Below are 7719 nucleotides of genomic sequence, written 5' to 3' on the forward strand. Positions count from 1 at the left end.
TTATTCCTACTGTTCTACTCCTGATTGCTTCACCTTTTATAAGGAGAGTCCGTCTAGGGCTGCATTAGTCTAGACTTGCCTTATTTTTTCACATCATTGATTTTTTTTGTCCAGCGGTCCTGTCTACCTTCCACCTTGTACTGCTCAACCTGATCACTGCTTGGGAAAAGTCTGAGCATCACTCATTACCATTTTTATAATCACTTTTAGTATTATTAGTTTTAATGGGGCGGTCCCATGGTGTAATGGAGAGCACTCTGGACTCTGAATCCCAAGGACCTGAGTTCGAGTCTCAGTGGGACCGTCCCCTGGCAGTTCAATGCCTCCCTGCCATCCCATCCCGTCACATCTCGGATGCTCAGCAGGGTCAGCCCCGGTCAGTACCGGGGGCTGTGACAGTCCCGAGGACTTCCCTGTCACTGTCCAAGCTCGCTCGGCCGTGGCAGATGGACCTTGGGACTTAAATGGTGGGGCCAGTTCTGTGCACGCTGTGCCTCACCTAAAACATCCACTGCGCAGGCTGGAAGGGCACACCCACGTGGGGAGAGCCCTGCCCAAATCTGCGTTCGTGAAGTTTGGCCATACATACATACATTAGTTTTAATACTGCATTTTATTTTGTTTCAATTATTAAATGGTTCTTACGTAAACCCACAAGGACTGCAGGGGGGAAGTGAACAAGGAGGACTGCAGGGTACTTAGTTGCTGGCTGGGATTAAACAGTGACAAAGGCACAGTGGACACAAGTTGCAGGGTTCAGATGAGAAAAGAAAAACTTTATTCCTGGGAGGGAAGTATTCCATAAGAAAAGGTACCCCAATTGTTGCAACATTTCCATCCTTGGAGATTTTTAAGACTTGACTGGACAGATCCACTGCTGACTTGATCTAATTTTGAGTGGAATTAGACTTAATGACCCCCACTGTTCCCTTCTAACAAGAATTTCTGTCATTCTGTCTGTTGAATTTTTGACTTTGATACAAAGAAAAACAAAATAAAAGCCATTTTAAGCTGAAATTGTCAATGTGTAAAATGGCTATCAAACCAAATATCTGCTGTTCTGGAAAAATAAATCTTCCAAAGCAGAAGTAACAGTGTCTCTGTACAGCAGTTGCAGGTTGCCTAGGACTTGGTCCTGGTCCATTTGTGTTGTGAAAATCTGTTTTGACAGAGAGTAAACTATGCTTCAGCTTCATTTAAATGAGAATTTTAATGAATTAGATACAAAATTAATGTATTATGGGCAGCACCTTTCCTAATGTTGTTTATTTTGCTGTGCAATTTCTGAACAGATTATCAGGAACTACAAAAGAAGCTGACACCACTAAAGTAACCCAACAGTGAAATAGTTAGTAAAGCAGGCATTTAAATCATCATAGTTCACTTCGTTAGTTACCATAGCTTTCAGATTAGAGATGTTTGTTATTTTTGGAAATAGCAAAACAGATGGTCAGAAGAACTTCACTGGATTGGCTGGCACTTTGTTCACTTTTCCTTTTGTAAGATCGAAGGGTTAGAAACACACTTGCTAGGAATGAAAGTGCATATTCCAGGTCTTAATGCTCGTGAGCTGCATGAAAATGAACATGGCAATCAGTATTTCCATATCTTCTTTCTTTCCTCTATTCTTTCCTTCTTTCTTTTTCAAGAAAAATCCAAGAATTGGTTTGGATATCTCTAGTTTTACTTTTGACATTATTTACTGATGTTTTGACATTGCATTAGAGCATTTGTTGTGAGCAGTGGCTAAATTCTCTATGCAGAGATGAAATTCATATTTCTTTTTCCTTGGCATAATGTAGTGCTTATACTGTGGGTAGTATAAAATTTATGGCACTTTAAATTGTTTACTTCGAGTCTTCTTGCTGCTTGTAAACAAAGGGAACAGAAGGTACTTACATCTCTTAGCAACTTTAACTGAGTCTAAAATAAAAAAAAAGTTTTTGATTATAGAACTTCCCAGTTTATTTCACTTTTACTTTTTCCTCTTCCATTAATAAGTGAAGACATAATTTGTTAAATTCTTAGTAAGTGGGATTGAAGGGTCACCAGATTGCTAATAAAGGAACAAATTAAATATCAATACTAAATTAAAGTGTTGACCAGGCTAGAGAGAACTGAAAAACAGTATCTGTACTTCATTAGCAGCACGGAAATTGTGGAAAGCTGTCAGCAGAAATCCACTGTCTTCCATATATCATCCACTATCTTTGATGTGGCGGGCAAAAGAATTCACCAATGACAACTGCTGTCACAGAATATATTTATTCCACAAGTTTTTATTTTCTCTATCAGCTGCAGTGATGGACAATCATGTCTTGTTTCCTGAACGATGGCAATTTCTTAGAGATTCTACAATTGCTGCCCTTGAAGCCTGCCTGTTTCATGATCCAATGTCAAAATCTATCTATATGCCTGTATAAAACACTTATCACTGTGGTATTTAAGCACTCTACATGGATTAAAAATGAACAGTGAAGCTGCCTGGAGCATAGTCAGTAAAATCTACTTAAGTTTGGATTTTGTGATATAATGTGATTTCATTGGGTTGACACAGGGACACAAAGAAACATCAGACACTTCACAAAAATTTGGGGAAAAAAAGCTGTTCTTATTTTTTAACTCAAAAAGAGATTAAAGTATTGAAAAATTTGAGAACAAATTCTGGTTGTCAATGTGACTTAAACCTTGACATGCAAAAGAATAAGGAGTTTTTACTTGCTTGTATGACAATGAGAGGTGGGTTTGTAATCAGCCTGTAATGGGCTTTGCCACTAGAATGACACTTCAGGAGAGAGAAACTGTCCTGTTCCATTTTTCCCTCATGTCAGCTGAATATTAACAACTGATTATGGTGGCAGGTTAAATGATGGCTTCAGGATGCAGGTTGTTTGGTTTTCAAGACTTCCACTAAACATACTGCTTCCAAAGACGAGTTGAATGACCCTCTCAGAGAGTGGTCCAGCGAGACATTCGGCTTAACAAAGTACAAAGCCTGTAATATGGGAAAAGACACTCTCAGCTAATGACTTTGCTGTGTTCTCATCACCTCAGGAACGAAAATTTTGCCAAGCTTCTGCAATCAGTTGATAAATTATGAATTCTTTAGAAAATCTTGTCATCATTGTACTTGTTGGGGATAATGCAGGAGACTGTAGCTATATACCATAAATAAATGATACATTTGATGTTATGTACCTCTCATACCTTACTGTCAAGCTATGAACTATATTTTGTTTCCAGAGCATTTTTTTTCCACTACAAAATTATTCAGTAACTTCCTTTTGACTAAAAGTGCTACATACTGAGTTAAAACACACAAGGAGAGACAGAAGAAAGTAATGGGTTCAGCCAACACTTAAAACATACAGATACCAGTCCCTGTGCGGTAAAAACAGTGAGGAGAAGATTAAATTTCTCACAGTGATAGAGGAAAGCTTACCATTGTTGAATGAAGCTTTGTCAGGCTGTTAGTTGCATCAGGATGGTGGATCTATTGGAGGGAAGCTAAATAATTGAAGATAAACTTGTGAAAGTCTGTTTGGAATTGAAGAAGGCCCCTGAGGACAAGGGTGGCAAAGGCATGTAGCTCTTGCCCCTCCTTTGAGAAGAGTTGCTTTATCCTTAAAGAGCAGATACAAAGAGGGAGCTGAGTAGGCTCTGGGAGTGACATAGGAACTGGAAAAATTAACAGAGTGGCAGATGGCTCCCTACACCTGCATCTAGGCCCACATGATTAAACCAATATGCAAAGAGCAAAAATCTCCATTGCCTTACAAGAATTATTGACGAATTCTAAGTATCTGTCTATAATTAAGGCATCAGCAAATTTTTGGCTTATACTCTTGAGGAAAGTAAGTGTGTATGCCATCAACCATCTCCTTGGCAGTTTGGAGAAATAGCACCAAATTGTGTTGTGTTTGGCATCTACTAAGAAATTGTATTTTGGGATGATGCTGGAGAAACTAATAAGGATGCCTGCCATAGCGAGGGAGTATGTAAATTCATTGGGATAGACAGTAACTGGGAAATTGTACAGACAGATCTGAAGAAGATTCCAGCTGTCAATAACATGCCTAGTCTAAGGAACTGAGGGAGTGTGCAGTTTGGTGAGCAGATGGCTTTTTATGGCTGTCCTGATCAACAACCTGAGATTAGATTCATCCAAAGATGCCCTGTAGAGATAGATACACATTCTCATGAAGAGTTAGAGAAATAAATGGCAACTAATGACCAGGGTCTTAACAGACAGATAGTAGGTATGTGTCTCGGTTTGAGGGGAAAAAACCAAAATGTTTTACCCACAAGCAGGGGAGGGGCCTCCTCCACAATAATCACACCACTCTTTATCAAATTTAAGGAAAGGAATTTTAATACAAGAAGGATAACTGCTAAACTGCTATATATAATATATATATATATATGTAAACAGACTAGTGCAACCCACTTCCCCAACACCACAAGAGAAAGAAAAAAAACAAAACAACAACAAAACCCAGCAGGTTTTCCTCCGGGAGGAAAGGTTATACTTAAGTGTCAATGTCACAGCCTGGCTGGCTGCAGAGTGAGTTTCAGTCCCTCTCCAGCAAGACAGACGAGCAGTGAGCTTTCAGATGGACTCAGTCTCTTCCCCCTGTGTTCCCCGTCCAAGAAGCAGAAAGGTACGAGCAACCAGAAGCAAATCCAAGGCAGGCAGCAGCAGCAGCGCGGCCCGAAAAGCAGTCAGGGGTAGGCAGCAGCGAGACAGCCAGGAAAGCCCCAGCAGTAACCAGCAGGGCAGCCTGCCTCCTCGGAGCCCCCACTCCCGCGTTCCGCCGAGCCAAGACTGGGAAGAATATCAAAAAAAAAAACCAAAAGAGACAAGCCTGCCCCCACCCAAGTGATCAACAGTTAACTGCTTCTTTTGTTAACCGCTGGCCTGGGCAGTTAAGTGGCAGGGGAGAGAATTTACATAATAATCCCAAACTACAACAGTATGTTAAACATGAAGCTACCAGAGGAGATACTAAAGCATTTATCTATATGAAGTGTTCAAAACTGGAGGCCAGTGAGTTATGTATCATAGCTGCAGCAAAAGCTGAATCTCAGTATATACAAGTTGAGAAAGATGTCCTAGCTTAGCTCATGGTGATGAAAAATTTCCAGGATGTATTTGTCGGAGGCCTGTATTACCTGAAACTGACTGCAAGCCATTCATTGCAGTTTCCAGGAAGCAGTGGGCAGACGCCTACCAGCCATAGAGGGATTATTTTTATTGTCCAACTGCAAATGTATGATTTACAAACTGAATAATAGAAGAAGAGGTCTGGTGGCTGCAGTTATACTCTTGAGCATTTGTAAGAAAGACTTATAGGAAAGCATATGCACAACTAAGGAGATGTCAGTCTGATTAAAGAAAAAAATATCCCAACAACCTTTCTCATATCAAGAAATTACAGAGTTGTCCTGATAATATCATTAAGGAATAAACTTTTCAGAAAACCAGTGAACCTATTGACCAGAAGTTTATGTGCCCAAGTGCCCTTTAGGATTAAGGAGAAGTTCTCAATACTGCAGAAGATTTTGTTTTAAGGGCACCAGGATGATGATCTGAAATGTGTTACAGGGAAATATGATTAAAATGATACATGAAGATCATTTAGGGATTGAAAACTCTGAGAGAGTTCAGAGATACTTTTCGGTTTTCATCAAATGAACAATGATACTGAGGAAACTACCAAAGTATCAGAAATGGAGGTCAGTGCACTAAAAGAGACCAGATTGGCAGCATAGGAAAAATTTTCCCTTGAGCAAGAGATGTACAGATTTGCAGAAAAAAACCCTGGTTCCCTTTGAAAACTTATGTGAGGATGTTACAGCCAAACAGGTGTTTGCACATGTCAAATCAATTTTTGCTGGGAATAGCATATGTGATAATTTCTGAAAATGTGTTTCTGGAATTTATTGTTCCTCACTTGCAAACTAGAGGAAGACATACGGTATGTTGATCCTGTGTGATCCCAATCCTCAAAAGTGTTCTAACCCCCATTATTTATAAAAGATGGATGTGCTCTCAGGGCATTACTAGTAGCGACTTTTTTGTTATCTTTAGGCCTGGGGTGGAAATGCTATTACAATTTTTTTAGTGGAGGAAATGGGCTAAATGTGTATCTGTTTAGTGGAAGAAGGACTTTGGAGGTAAAGTGTTCTGAGGGGATAACTTAATCAGATTTTGGAGTTCCTGTTAACTTATGGGTGTATAGACTGAATGAAGTCAGCAGTACAGGTACAACTCATGAGCCTGGTGGTAAGGTTTTGCTTATATATTTGCAGAATTAGATTAATAGGTTGGAAATTATATTGCACCCTAAGCTTTTCTCTAACACTGCTTACATGTTGGAGCTCAGTTCTTGCAGAATTAAAGTAATGACCTATATATCTTTTTACTTTTGTGGTGAAATATGATTTCATTAAGTATGTAAAGGGAACACTAAGTAGTGCCAGTTACAAGCAGAGTTGTAAGTTTTTTAATACATATTTCTACATGTATGGCTTTTTTTTAAGTGTCCACGAGTGCACAAAATACAGAGTTTTGAGACTGATGCCAGTGAAATGCCACTTACTGTTTTATCTAGAGCTTTTCACTTCAGAAAACACACAGGGCAGTGGCAGTCCCTTGTGTGGGAGGCTGTGCTGTGCTCCTGCAGTGCTAACCAGTGTAGGATCAGGGAGCTTGGCCCTTTAGCTCTCTGCCCACTGTAAATCCACTCCTGATCTTATCTAGATTAGCCATTTTAAACTTTTTCCACTTGTTGACTTACAGTCTCATTTCAGGTCTTATTTCAGATTATCTCTCTGATTCTTTACTGACTGTGCCACTTTGTCTTTCCCCTTCTATAGTCATTAATTATTTACTACTCTTCTGAGGTTGTGTTTTGTTTTTAAACTCTGGAAAGCTATTCAGAAGGTTGTGCATAAAAGAGCTGTACCAGCATGCTGCACTGTAGCTGTTTCACCCAGGTTAGGGTTTTTATCACAGGTGGACTATGTCCTACAAGTTATTGGAAACCTTTGCATCAGAGAGCAGGACACAAAGTACCAAGTGTAGCACCCATGCAGACAAGTTGCAAAAGCCTCTGTAGATGCAGATGAGCAGTAGAAACATGTTAGCACTTTTACACTCCACAGTTTTAATGGAACAAATAGGCACCACATCAGTTCAGTGTTTCACTTCTGGGAACGGAACAGGTCTTTTAGTTATTAGCTTGGAATTAGCATAGAATATAACTATTAAATCTTTGTAGAAATCCTGCCAATTTTCATTATTTCAGTCCAAAATGTCAACTCCTGGGGTATTCAATATAGTTCCAGCATCTATGTTCTTTTTATACTTTAATTATGTAAATTACATGTCAGTAATATGAAATCCCAGGTGGTGGGGAACAGCACAGCACAGGCAGTCTTCTAACAACATTGTTATTAGAGGACTAATCCTCTCTTGTATGTGTGCTTTCAAAAGCTGTTACAATTAGTGCTCACAGAAGCTTAAATGGACAGGAGAGAATAAAAACTATTCACTGCCTCAGAGCCATCTATCTAGCATAAGTCAGGAATCAGCAAATGATAGAGCAGACAGACACAGCTGTACAGACAAGGTCACACGAGGTAGTGGTCCTAGTACAGTCATGTGGTCCACAGGCCTGCCTTACTTATGAAATAACTGTTGTTAAAGAAAGCAAT

General features: G+C 39.6%; 1 non-coding gene across 1 annotated transcript; it reads left to right on the forward strand.

Moving 5' to 3' along the window:
* The first annotated feature begins 231 nt into the window (after positions 1-231).
* TRNAQ-CUG (transfer RNA glutamine (anticodon CUG)) lies at positions 232-304 on the forward strand. The gene has a single exon. It is a non-coding gene; the product is annotated as a tRNA-Gln (tRNA).
* The last annotated feature ends 7415 nt before the right edge of the window (positions 305-7719 follow it).

This window comes from Pithys albifrons, chromosome 1, assembly GCF_047495875.1.
Source record: "Pithys albifrons albifrons isolate INPA30051 chromosome 1, PitAlb_v1, whole genome shotgun sequence".
Classification (NCBI taxonomy): domain Eukaryota; kingdom Metazoa; phylum Chordata; class Aves; order Passeriformes; family Thamnophilidae; genus Pithys; species Pithys albifrons.